General features: G+C 45.7%; 1 protein-coding gene across 2 annotated transcripts in view; it reads right to left on the reverse strand.

Annotated features, from left to right (window-relative positions):
- Positions 1-521: 521 nt before the first annotated feature.
- The window catches only part of RBM38 (RNA binding motif protein 38), a 39,387-nt gene continuing 25,743 nt past the window's right edge, over positions 522-14,165 (reverse strand). The window contains exons 5-6 of one of the 2 annotated variants that reach the window (XR_004647819.1): positions 8,109-8,302; positions 522-1,775 (exon numbers count right to left, since the gene is read on the reverse strand). The gene's annotated coding sequence lies outside the window, so the exon portion shown is untranslated. The remainder of the gene's footprint in view (positions 1,776-8,108; positions 8,303-14,165) is intronic. The other variant, XR_004647820.1, reaches the window with a different exon arrangement.

The following is a 14,165-nucleotide window of genomic DNA, read 5'->3' on the forward strand; positions in this document are numbered from 1 at the left end:
TTAGATACCATACAGGGACCAAATTTTCAGCCTGCGTCAAGCACTCACCCACTGGAAATCAAGCCGTTTGGCAATGTCTTAGGTCAGGCATCCCAAAAATTGAGGCACCTGATATATTGGCCACTGGACTTAATATCCTTGCTGTCAACAGGTGCAGACAGGTGGGAAAAGGAAGACACCACTTCCCCACTCCTACTTCCCCCTCCAAAAAGCACATATGAAATGCTCAGTAGTTCTTCTTCTTTTGATGGCTGGCCAGGCCAGATTAGTGCGATTGGAAATGGAATACCAAGCCTTCCACCTGCAGCTCACCGATTGGAACAGGGGGCCTGGGGCAAAGCGGGGGAGCTGCAGCGCTTGTACTCACCCGGCGGCGGTCCAGGTCTTCGGCGGCATTTCGGTGGCGCGGGGCCCTTCAGTTGCTCCACATCCTCGGCAGCACTGAAGGACCCCCGCCGCTGAAAAATGCCGAAGACCCGGACCACCCCCAGGCCTGTGGGGCCCGGGGCCTGGGGCAAATTGCCCCCACTTGCCCCCCCCCCCCCGGGCAGCCCTGGATTGGAATCCAGCCTGGGTTGGTAGTAACTGAATGTTGTCACAATCTGGTGGCAATACAGTGCCCCAGGCAGAACTGGTTTGGTGGCTTCACAATGGCTATCACCATGGTTTGTACTATTTGGCAGTGTCAGCAGAGAGGCCAAAGACTGAATGGGAACAGAGTCTGAACTACCTTCCTCATGTCTAGAGGTTGCCTCTGAAGGCTGAGGGAGAGGTGCCATGGAGAACAAGATGAAGTTTGTACTGTGTGCTATACCCACTAGGTACTCTCACTTATTGTTTTTAAGCACTGGCAATATACTTGGAGCTTACGTGGCACAAAATGAAGGTTGCTCCTGCCCCAGAATGTGCACAGTCTCAAATTTACAAACTGAGAAGATGGACATTGGGAAGACCAGCGGCAGGAGGAACTTGGAGTGATGGATTCTGTGTGATTTGTTTCCATGTCTTTTGGGCATCAAGGCAGAAGTGAGTCCATAGACAGTGGCCTTGAGGCTCCAGGGGTGCTAATGCAGCACTTTTCACCAACACTCAATATTAAAATCATTATTAAGTATCCATGAATCAGCAGGAAGTAACAACGAAGGAGCGCAATGGAAGGGTATCAAAACATACCAGACTTGGGGGGTTAATTCAGTATGTCCACTTCTAATTATAGGAAGGAGATAAAGTCCAACGATTTTCATTCATTATGTGGAAGAGCTAAGCCCAGTTTAATCAGCCCCAGGTCTGTTCCATTGTCCTTTTCTGGGGCTGTTTCATCAAGCAGGTTTTGGGTATAATGAAGATGTGACACACAGGAGTGCTGGCAAGGGAGACTGGTTGCATTTGCTTTTGGCTGGGGCCAGGAAGTAATGTCATGTGGCAGGGGTCAAGACTCCACTGACTCCAATGCTTTCTGTTACAGGGAGCTAAATGGTAGAATAAAAAGCATCCCATCTTTTTTTCCTGATGCTCAGAACTTTGCTCAGCTGGCCTGGTCTTTAGGAAAATTTCTGCAGGTATGCAAACGAACCAGATGGCTCCACGGGCTCAGAATAGGCTCCGGCTGTCTTGTTGTTAGCATTCGAGTGAAATGATTCTCTCTTGCACTGGAGGATTCAGACCGCAGATCCCAGTTTGCAGGTGCAGGGAGCGATTTTGCTGACTCAGCCTGGTTTCCAGACAACGTGAGTATCCTCATATCAATTCAGGACCATGAAAGGCTGGGAGTTTCTCTGAGGTAAGACAGAGCCAAAGGAAAGGTCAGTATGGCCTGCAGGGAGAATTCCTCATCTACATACACAAGGGTACAAGGCATATGTTTGTAAGTCCTGTCTTGCCCCTGGAAGTGGAGGAGTGTTTGGGCACCTCCATTGTGTTGTGTGTTGTGTCAGGAGTGGGGTGGGGTGGGGGGGTGTCTGGCTCTCACCTGCAGTTAGCATGTGAGAACTAAATCATTGTAACAGACTTCCCAGAATCAGCATCTCCACCCCTCTAGCATAAGGCAGTGCTCTGGGGAATGACAGCACTGTGTGGGGAGAGGTACGCCGTGTGTAGATACTGGCAGTCTCACAGCTGGAAAACAATCCAGCCTCCACTAACTAGATTTTGTGGGTGGTATCTGTGCCCTCTCACAGAAGGAGCCAAGCCCCCAGATATTAGTGAGCACCTGCCTGGCAGATAACTTGCCGCTCTCTGCAGATAATGCTGAGAATTATTGTTTAATTGCACGTTTGTGACCTTCGGTAAATACATGACAAAGTAAATGGAGCATCCCATACATGATAGCACCACCACTAGTAAGTGGGTCGGACTCCTATCTCATTGTTGACATGGTATAATTCTATTGTGACTAATGGAATTAGTCCAGATTTGCACCAGAGTCTGGGCCAAGGAGTGCATTGACCTCAATGGAAGTACAATTGCAAAATAAAGACACTTTGAATGAAGGGCAATTCAAATTCTGGTATTACAAAAATCACGCTTTGACCAAAGTTCATCAAAATATGAGCTCTTTCCTCTTGAGTGGAAAGAAGGAAGAATCCCAGAGCCAATGAACTGTTTCACATGAACTGTGTGGAATGATACAGCTAAGGAACCTCAAGGAATATTCCACAGAGCTCCTCCTAAGGAGAATGTTTAGCATTTATATAGCATTCTGCTTTAACAAACAATAATTAGTGATCATAATGCTCTCATTTTTACACAGGGGAAACTGAGTCAGACAGGTTGCCAAGAACATGCCAAGAACATACAGCTGAAGTCACTGGGAGCTGTGGGTGCTCAGAACCTCTGAAAATCAGGCCCTAAGTATCTTACCTAAAACCACATCATGTAGATCCAGAATTAGCATTTGAGGCTTCCTGGCTCCCTGCTGCTGCCTAGAATTTTACATGACCTGGTGAGTTAGTTCTGTGTAACACACTGCAAAAGAGTGTCTGTGACACTTTCCAGATCCCAGGGCATGTGCTGACCGACCCTCCTCACAACATTCCATGAGCTGAGGTTTTCCTTTACCCCTATGTCCACATGCCGTACCCAACGGCCTGGCCTAATCTCTTGGCACATGTAGTTTTGCACAGCTGTTATATGCTACCTCAGAGGTGGCTGCTCTAAGTATCAAACGGAGAGGGATTTTAAAGTCCAATTTAACTTTTGCTCTTTAGACTGTTTACTTGTGCCATTTCTTTCATTTTGGTCAATGACACTTAATGAGATCAGTTACATTTTTGTAACAGTAACTTTCAGGTTCTTAATGCTGCAATAATTGGGTTGCAGATTCTTCTGGCAAATATTGAGTTGTTTAAGAACAGTTGTTTCCATGGGCGCTTTTTTTTTGTTTGTTTTTTATTTTTTAATCATTAAAACATTTCTATGAGACCTAAGTTTTTAAAGTGTTCCCCCTCTTCTTTTCAAATACTGGGCCAAATTTGACACTTTTCCTTTAAATACAACTTATATGATTGTCAGAAAACTGTGGATAATTAGTTGTTTGACTAATACAGGGCTTTGAGATACAAATTGCCAAGCTCTGTTAATTATTGTGATCACTTACAACTTCTGATTTTAAAAAAGCAAAAAACTAATAATTTGTTCAGTTGGTAGCAAAGAGGTTAAAAATATGCTGCTAATTCCAAGCAGCGTGGAGCTGGCCTTTCAAAGAGGGATGCTGGCTTCTTTCGTCCACATTCTTCTCAGCTGGCATCCAGCATCTGCAATGTAACTGATGGGACCAGCAAATTAGGCACCATTCACGCTAACATAAAGAAACTCTACCACTAAGAAAGGGCATGTGTGTGTTTGTGGAGGGCCGTGATTTTAACTTTTATGTAATGTAGCTTTTTACCATTGCTGAAAAGCTCTTTAAACAACAGGCCCTCTCCTTCCCTCCCCCGGCCCCCACGGCTCCCTGCCATTGGCTCGCTCTCATCTGGTATTCTCTGCTTTTGTTCTGTTTCAGTGGAATTGGCCAAATGACATTATGCAGTAGCCAAAACAGACACGGAAAACAGAATCCAGTGTTCTCTTTGGCACATGCCCACTCTGCAGTGCCTGAGGCTCCCAGGTACAAACACATTCTGTGTTCTGCCGTCTTCAGCAGCATGAGAACACCCCTTTGGCCAAGTCTGGTGAGCTCAGGTCTGGAGGAGGTAGGGGGCCAGTGTGTGGAGAAGTGGGGGAATGTGGGGGGAAAAAACAACCCACCAAACAGAGGCAGGGTTTTTGTCTTCAGAAGCTGCAGACGCAGGCATCATTCAGTGCTGTGCCGCTCGGCATACGTGACGCGCTGTGACATACCTGACTCGGCACACTAATAATACTTTTTTTTTTTAATTGTAAAAATAAAATGTGGTCCCGCTAGGATGAGCCTTGTTATGCCCAAAGTTGTGCTGGGAGGGTGGCAGCATGTGGAAAATGTAACAACATGGACACGAGCAAACACCACTAGCAGTAAGAGCTATTTTATGACTTATCTCACTACACTGGAAAGAAGCCACACTTCAGATCAGACCCTTTGAAGTCCATTGAGGTTTATCCATGGAAGTCTGGTGATGGGAGAGGTGGATTTTGTAACCATGGTTTTTTATCTCTGAGCTGCTGGGGGCTAGGAAGACACTTCTCCTTTGGGTATACTAGTCCATAATTATAATTCTTCAGGGTAGGGAGGTTATACCTTCCTCTGAAGCATCTGATACTGGCCACTGCTGGAGTCTGGATTCTAGGCTAAATAAACCATTATGGCCATCGCAACATATTGGCGTAAGCCAAGTCTCACAAGTAGTAGGTGAAACCACATGTCTCAGCCAAAATCACAGCTGAAGTTTTCCCGTGGGACTGACTGACCTGGGGACTGAGTCCCAATGAGAGCCTTGCGGTCCTTCAGTTCTCCAAAAATCCAGATTCAGCTCAGCTCAGTGGTGATTTACTGACTGGGTGTCCTTGAGAAATGAGTTTCAACCTAGCGGGTGGATGTCCACGTCACAACAAAACACAAAGCCGTTTTGTACTAACTGGCCTCCTAACTGGTAGTTTCAACAGAGAAGCCAAAGACCGTATGGCAATTCTCTTGTTTATGGTGTCTGTCCCAGGTCGTAAAAAAAAAATTCTGCTAATTTAAAGAGCTGTCTACTTCTTTAGATAATTCTTATGATATACACACATGCACTGTGGGAGAGTAATGCATATAGATTACTAAATCATGAAGACATCTTGATTATACATGGGTATATTTCTTGTCTTACACTGAAAACGTATGTCATTTTACTCACTTCAACACCTGTTCTTTACTTCTTCCCACCCGCTTGTCTGTATTTTCCACTGTTCTTGACTTCCTCTCTTTTTTACTCATATTTGTTGCATGATTTCGTTTTTCACATTTGCTGAATGCTATCTCTCTTTTTGCATTGTACATACCGTTCATGGGGGTATGTCTACACTGCAAAAAAAAAAAGCGTGTTCTTGCCTTGGATTAGATCATTCAGGTTAAAATAGTAGTGATGACGCAGCAGCTTGACTTTTAACTCAGGTTAGTGGCTTGAATGAAAGGCTGTTGGGCAGCTGCTAACCCAAGTTAAAAGCAGAAATGCTGTGTCTTCACTGGCATTTTAACATGAGTTTGCTAGCACAGGTTAGCACCCAAGTTAAGAACATACCTTTTATTTGCAGTGTAAATATACACTGGGGTATGATTGTAGTCACTAAAATGTATATTTTCTCTTTTAGAAAAATTAATACAACTTTTTTTTAATGGCCAAATATTCCCTTCACCTTCTTCTCCCCCTCTCCATCCCGTTGTACTACTTCCATTTAATCTTCACCCACTCGACTGCATGGTACATCAGAACATAAATGACAAACTCAGCTGAGATCTAGTGGATTGAGCAGGAGACAGGATATCCCTGAGCTATATCACTGGTTTGCTGCATGACCTTCACCTCTCTGGATTGCTGCAAGTCACGTTTCCTCTCTGTGCTTCAGCTGCCCTACCTGTACAATGCTTGTAAAGCACTTTGTTAACCAGAGAAGAGCCTCACCACCACATAGGAAAACATTCATAGTACTAATTTCTGGCACATTCCTGCCTGTAGATCTCAAACTCCTCCTTTGCTCAGATTGCATGGAAGAGACAAGCCAACTAGAAGAAAAGTCCTCAACCCCTAAAGCGTGGCTCATTCCTCATTTCAGCAACAGGAAAGCCCTGGTGTGATATTTTTCCAGGAGCTCTAACCAACCATTCAGCCTTCAACTACCTGAAGCGGGGTTTCAAAGAGGATGGAGATAGGCTGTTCTCAGCGGTGGCAGATGACAGAACAAGGAGCAATGGTCTCAAGTTGCAGTGGGGGAGGTCTAGGTTGGATATTAGGAAACACTATTTCACTAGGAGGGTAGTGAAGCACTGGAATGGGTTACCTAGGGAGGTGGTGGAATCTCCATCGTTAGAGTTTTTTAAGGCTGGGTTTGACAAAGCCCTGGCTGGGATGATTTAGTTGGGATTGGTCCTGCTTTGAGCAGAGGGTTGGACTAGATGACCTCCTGAGGTCTCTTCCAACCCTAATCTTGTATGATTCTATGATTTCATATTCCCTTGCAAGGTTCCTCCTCCAGCAGAACTTGCTTAAATCCACTTGATCATTCTCATGGGGGCTTCTAGGGATTATCAATATCTGATCATGGAGGTAGGGAATGCTCTGGGTCTCTGCCCAACACTACTGGAGCCTTTTCTAATGTAACATGTTTAGGAAGCTGCAGTTTGGTGCATTTTAACACTGCAGTTTAATGATATAAAATAAAGATTTCCTCATTCGTAGCATTCACAATCTGCAGACCACAACACATTATGCTTTGCAGTGTCTCTGAGAGGCCCAAGTCACCTGGGAAGTGACTGATAGCAGAAAGGAATCCAGGAATCCTGACATCCAGCACTTGGAACCACCTAGCCCGTAAGCCCCACTAATATTGTATACGTGCTGCTTAGGTTTCTCACCTATGAATTGTATGTTCTGCTCCTGCAATGTCATCAAGGCTATGGTGACAGATGGAGTGGCTGAGTCCTTAGCAGTGTCACCCTGTGGAAACCCCTAATCCCTTTGTCCCACCCTTGAGGTTCAGCATTGCTCCAGCGTATGGTTGATAGGAGATTTGGGGGAAGTACGATCACTACTGCCATGGCTTTATTTCCCAATCCATTAATCTGGTTTCATACTCTGTCTTGTTTTGTGGTTCCCTCGTTCCACCCACGCCCTAGAAACTGGAGCCTGACTCCACCTCACTGCCCTTGATCCCGGTATATACTGGGGACACATGAGATCCAGGGGCTTTTAGCTTTCCTGGCTTTCATATCCTCAACCGTCTGCCCCTCCCTACCCCCAGCCCTCCCTGTAGCCCATTCTGCCATTGTTGACTCAGAGGGAAAAGCATGGAACCCACTTAAGATCTTTTCTGGGATCATTCTCAGGGCTGTCCTAAGAATTGATCTGTAAGGATATGCAACCCATCCAACTCCCCCTGACTTTCCAAAGCCCTCCTATGTCACCTCTAATATGGCCAGGTAGGCACCACTGCTCTGCCCAATATTACTAAAGTCACCCCTTTCCCGAAGGGTTGGACTGCTTACAGCCAGCTAGCTGTATTGTGCTCCCACCTCGGTTCCACTGAGACTTTTCCCCCCACTTCTCCTGCCTAAGACTCCTGCTGACGTGAGAGCAAGTTTACAAACAGGCCAGTCTGAAAGTATCTAAAAACATGCCATCCCCCTATGGCAGTAGAGGGTAATGTTTATTATCCGTGTCATCCTGTCAGCTGCTGGAGTCGAGATTAGGAAGCTGGTTCTTATCATCCTGGCAGCTCTACAACCCAGACCCAGCAGCCTTTCACTTTGCAGTTGGAAGAGCCTACGAGCGAGTAGGTTTGTGGTCTTTAAAGTTGCACCATGAGTAAATGGCAGTAGGGTGCTGTAGCTCACTTTTCCTCACTGCAGAAATGAGTAAGTGTCAGTTCTCTTTTTGTGACCAGATGGTGACTGAAGAACGTTTCATTTTTTTTAAATCAGCTTAGCATGCAACCCTTACCATGTACCAAGCCAGGACTCTGCCCTGTAACGACGCATGGCAGTCGATGCAGGAGCGAGGCAGCATGAAATCATTTCTCTCTGGCATTTCATCTATTACACATCCCTACTGATAGCAGTTATGGTTGGAAGGAGGATGCTGTCCGTGTGAATCTGGGGTCCGAATTTTCAACGGTCTGCGGGGAGCTGCAGTGACTTAAACAAAGAAATTGTAAACCCTTAAAACTCTATGTTCATAGGCTGCAAATTACAAAACAAATCGTTTGCTGTTGTTTATTATTTGTCTTAGTCAGGGCTGGCTCCAGGTTTTTTGCCGCCCCAAGCCACAAAAAAAAAAAAAAAACCTCTGAGAGTGCAACTGCCGAAGCACAAAAAAACAAACAAAAAAAACCCTTTTGGTTTTGTGCCGCCCCAGCAGTGCTTGGTGTGCTGGTGCCTAGAGCCAGTCCTGGTCTTAGGGTACCACCAGAAGGTCTCCAACCACTGAGCTGGGTGTTGTCTGACCACATAATAAGAAACAGTCCCTGTCACAGAGAGCTAAACAAATGAGGTGCAAGAGGAAACTCAGGTGCTGCAGCCCGCCCAGGGTCACACAGCTACTCTGTGGCAGAACCCAGAATACACTCCAAGGTCCCTGAGTTCCAGTCCTCTCGACTCTGCTGCCAGTATTTTTATTGTATTATAATAGTAAGTCCACCCAGAACTTGGTCCTTTTTTTTTTTTTGCTTTCATTCAAAGCACTTTGCAAAATATACTTAACCCCCAAACTAACGTTGTGAATTAGGGACTGTTTATAGTCCACCTTATCGATAGACCCATTCAACAGGTGAAAAAATTGAGGTCTTCAAAGAGCTGGAAGTGCATTGTCTATGTTCATATAGTGAGTCAGTGGCAAAGCGAGGCTGAGAACCCAGGAACTGTGACGCCCAAGAGTCGGACCAGACTCCTCCTCACCGAGCATAGTGTGGTGGGACTCCAACCCTCCTGTATTTGTTGTGCAAAGTTATCTAAAACAAAGAAGAGAGCAGACAACACCTTTTGTCCTGAGCTGCTGTGCTTCGGACAGCTTGGTTGACTCTTGGACACCAGGATGCTATAGAAAGCCTCAGGGAGACTGTAGGCTGCTTGTACCCACAGCTACATTGGTAAAAGTCACTTTTTACAGCAGTGCAGCACGTCATTGCTAGCAGTTGTGCAAGAGCAGTGCTATCAGTGTAACTACCCTGGGTGCAAAAAAACCCTCCAAAGTCAGGGAGTTTGCAGTTTCTTTTATTTCAGAGCAGACAGGGGCCTCCTTGCAGCACGGACAGTGGCTGTTAATTATTTGGGCCCTAGTGGAACAATGCCGTCCAGGTTCGTGCTGTAGTTCTTGCTAGGCAGGCGTTGCTGGACCCCTGCTTATTTGCAGAAGGCTTTGAAAAAGCAATCTGCTCACTCACCTGCTGCTCCTTCCATTCTGCCACAAAACCTGGGCTTAGCGCCTTGCTTTTTCCTCTTTGTCGCCCACAGAAATGCTGACTCCGGAAACAGAGCGCATAGGAAGCGTTACAGAAACGTGTAGTCATCACATCGCTTTAAAGGCACATAATCAGTCTCTGGCCATTTGAAAGCCGGTGAGATCAACACATTTGTTCAGTTGGAATTTGGCATTTATTAGCTCATCAGTTATCATAAAAGCTATGGCTAGAATTTTCAGCAGGTCTAGGAACCTGCACCAACGGTGGGTACTGAGCACTTGAAAAATCTGGCTCTATGGCTCTCTATGGCAGTATATTGCAGCTGTTGTTAGTCACCCATTACTGAGAACCTCTGGTTTGACCACAAGTGGCTTCACTATTCAGCAAGCATCTACCTCTTGGCCAAGTCCGGCAAACCTAAATGCACCAACATGATTTATATAGGTGGCTTCTCTCCTTCAAAATACTCTGCAAACGCAGCCACCGTATTTAAACAATTTTCATATGGGCTTTTTCCACGTGTGCTAACACTGTGCCTGTACAGAGTTCTCAGCAGGATTGGCACCTTCAGGCACGTTGCAGATAGCTGTTTATTGACAGGCCAGAGTATATGTTTCATGGGACCCAGCAATATACATAGCCAAAGAACTGCCTAAATGTATATTATACCACTAGACCAAACTGAGTCCTTAGAGCAGCTTTCGAAACTACCCTAGGTTTCTCACATCCAGAATGGTGACCTTTAATGGCAAATCAGAGGTGACCAGTTTACTTCACTGAGAATTAACTGCCCTATAGGCTATGGGGAAAATGTTTAAATGTGCCTAAGCTTCATTTACAAAAGTGCTTTACAGTCAAATCTCACTGATGCGCCGAAGTGCCAAAGTCACTTTTGAAGATGGAATTCAGACGCTTGAAATTTTTATCCTCCTTTTTTTAAAATAGTTGTTTTTTTTTTCATCGAGTGGTGTCCTACTTTTACACACACACACACGCTACCCTTTTTCCTCCCAACAATTGTGCTGTACTATGGGCTGTCACAGAACACCTCGCTGCTGAGGTTAGAAAGTTGGAAGCATTATGTAAAAAAAAACCTCCTGGAAGTATGTGGGTCTTAAACTGTTATTTAGTCTTGCAATGCGTGTTCATCCTTTGCTGTGTGCCACACCAGAGTGGCTGCATTTCAGGGCTGCTGGGATGGCGCCGTTTCGTCATAGGTGTATGCAGTGCCTGGCACAGTGGAACTCTAATCCCTGATTGGGGCCTCTAGGTTTTACCCTCTCCTCCATAGCAATATTAAATAATAATAGTGAAGTGATGCTGCCCAATATATTGTATAGTGCTTAGGCTGAAAGGCATTATTATAAACATAAGCCACTGCATCATTACCATGGCAAGGCCAAATCTTCGTTAATACAGCTAGTCTGCCATGCCCATTTCAGTACAGTCAGCACTATATAACACTATTATAGTGCTGCAAAGCCTTTGTAAGCACCATTTGCTGCTTTTACTGTGGGCTAAGCACGAGAACAGAACTTGCTTCCATTTTGCCAAAAAAGGAACCTTCCAGTCTTGACCGTTTTCAACCTGCATGACTGAAACTATTCCCATGCTGACTACAGAGGATGGGCGCTTTACTCATTGCTGTCTAGCGATGGCTGAATCCCTGCAAATCCAGCCCATCTGTATAATATTGTGAGCCTTCCTACACTTAATCTAACATACATATATAACCAAGCCCTGGCAGTACCTGAAGCCTGTTTACAACAGTGGCTAGAGCATGTGACGTTGATGAGCAACAGAAACTGAAATTACGGCATCACATGACGCTGTGGGAAATAAAAAGCAGCATAAATGATGAACGCTAAACTGGATTGTTGAGGGGGTGGATTTTAACACACTTGCGCATGTTTAAAACACTGGGTGCTACTCAAAAGTTCAGGCCTGACCTCAGCATTAATAAAGGGGGTTGGCTCTAGTTCATTTTTATGTGTGGTTTTAGTTTTCCCAATCTAAAATCACCTTTAAATAGTTTTGTGTTATTAGTGACTCAAGAATGGGGAAAAAAAATCTACCTAGCCCAGTAGCAAGTGATATCTATAAATATAGAGGTAAGGTTAAAATTTTGAAGTGGCGAAGGGCCAGATTTTTTTTTTTTTAATATGTATGTTGATGCTATTGACCTCACTGGGAGTTAGGTGCCTATGGGCTTTGGAAAAATCCCTCTAAGCACCTATTACAATTTTAGTTGTCTAAATATCATTAAAAATCTGTTCCTAGGCACTTAAGGGTTTCTTAAGATGAACAGTTAGTATGCAGCAGGATGGGTGTAAATCTACCTTGCATTAACTGTCCATATCGCCCCTGCTTAGGGTGACCATATTTTCCCAAAGGGAAAACGGGACACCCACAGGGCACCGCCTGAGCACCCCCCCTCCCATGTGGGGCTGGCCCAAGACCTCCCTGACTCCGGTTGGCACAGGGCTGGGCTGAGGTTCCCCCTCCCCCTGGGCTGACCCCAGTCCCCCCCACCTTCCCCCCCCCCCATGCGGGGTCGCCCAAGCCCGCCTGCCTACAAAGGGCCAGCCTGAGGTCCCCCTTCCTACTGGTGACCAGGGATGGCCAAGCCCTGCTATGCCACACTAAAAGTGTCCTAATGCTAGCAACACCCACTAGGGCAGTTGTAGCATGCAGCAGCATGGTCTATATGAGGCGTTAGTGCACAGCATGGTACCGCAAGGTAGATTTACATCCCAACTTGTTGAGCACTAATTGTTCATACGGTAAAGCACTGTCATACTGAAAGGCACCTGTGCCATTTAGGGGTTGGGGAAAATTTGACCTCAGTCTCTTTAACTTATTATTGAAATGTTAAGTTAAAGGTGTGTGTAAAAGAGCTTGAAAGCAGAGGCCAAACAGTAGTTTGTAAATGGCTGATCATGATGGTTTAAGCGTGTCATTTTTATAAGGAATATTACTCTCCTATATCGATTGCAAAAACGCAAAGAATTTTCACAGCAAAGCACAACTCCAAACCAGCCTCCAACTGCTGGAAGCGACTGGCTCTTTTGCAATGGGTATTGAAGAATTGCCAGACTGCATTCTGCAGCACGTTATGGAAGGCAGGTTTTAATGTGGCACCAGCACAAACCAGGGCATTGGGCAAGACAGTGATCCCTCACTGAGGCCCAGGCTGACATCCACAGGCTACCAGGGCATAGCCCAAGAATGGGCGGCTGCCTCTTGTGAATGTGTAGCTGATGTTCTTTAGTGTGAGGTGTGGCACGTCAGGGTTAATGCAGAGCTGGTTTCTATATGTGGTTTGTATTGTTGGCTGTAGTTAGGACCCGGGTGACAAGCAGACCAAATGCCTGTGCCATGTGTCAGCAAAACGAGAGTGCACGTGAAACCTCAACACTGCGAGTCTCATTTATTCGGGGCTCAATGCCTTTTTGTTACCACTGATTTGTTTGTGACTCTGCCCTAAGTTTGGTTTCAGCCTGCAAGGCACAGAATGAATTGGACTATGCTTACTGTTTGCCAGTCGCCTGGACTGCCCCCCACCCCCACTGCACACACCAGCACTGTCCCTCTGCGCTCTGCAGTTTCAGGCAAGCTTTTGCTCTCAGGGCCGTAGGAAGTGAGAAGGATGTTTGACACGGCTTGCTTAGCGCCTTTGTCCGAGAAATGATTACTTGCGCCCCATGCCTTGAGACTGTCTTCTGCATTTGAACTGGCATCGTTCTGCATCTGAATAGCAAAAGGAGTGGAGCAAAGGGGGTGAGGGGGAGTGCAGAATGAGAGACGTGCTCCTGGAAAGTCCCTGAATTCATTAAATCTTTGGCTGAAGGTATAATACTAATCTCTTTGAACCAACCCCTCTGCTTTGGCTTTTTCTTTTATCCATCCTGTGAATTGGTTGCAGCAATTTAAAGGCAAGTTACTTTTCAGGGGAATAGCAGCGAGAAAACTAATTGGGCCACATCCTGGGAGCCTTGCTCAGTCCACATTTCTATTGACTGCAGTGGGCGTTTAGGTTAAGAAGGGCCTGCTGTGGCTTTATTGCCCCGTTGCACATTCTAGTTTCATATTTATTTTAATCATCACCGGGCTGTCAAAAACCTTTCCTGTGCAGCAATGCAAAGAGAGCGCCACATACACTTCATATAAACCACATCCGGGACTCCATTGTGACGTGTAAGGGCTCCCCATAGAAACTGGGATGTGGAGGTTTTCCTTCACTCTGCTGCCATGAGAAACCACAACTCAACCAACCATTCACAGCTAAATAAGCCGCTCCGTTGTTCACAGCTGGCTCCTACATAGCTCTGGCCTAACCTGGACTTTTCTTCTGAAGATTCCATCTGTGCATTATCCCAGGTGCGACTCCCAATGAGAGCAATGGCAGGAGCTCTAGTGAACACAGGATTTTAACCATCCAACTGGTCAGGCTCCTGCATTTACAGCTGTGTGCACAATCATCATAACTGTGAGTGCAGGTTTGCGTGAAAATTAGGCACACAATTGGATGCACATTTCTAACAAGTGTGGGCCTCAATCTCCTTCCCATACTCTTTCTCCTTATCTGAGACAGACGCTTC

The sequence above is a fragment of the Trachemys scripta genome, chromosome 12 (genome assembly GCF_013100865.1).
Source record: "Trachemys scripta elegans isolate TJP31775 chromosome 12, CAS_Tse_1.0, whole genome shotgun sequence".
NCBI classification, from domain to species: Eukaryota; Metazoa; Chordata; order Testudines; family Emydidae; genus Trachemys; species Trachemys scripta.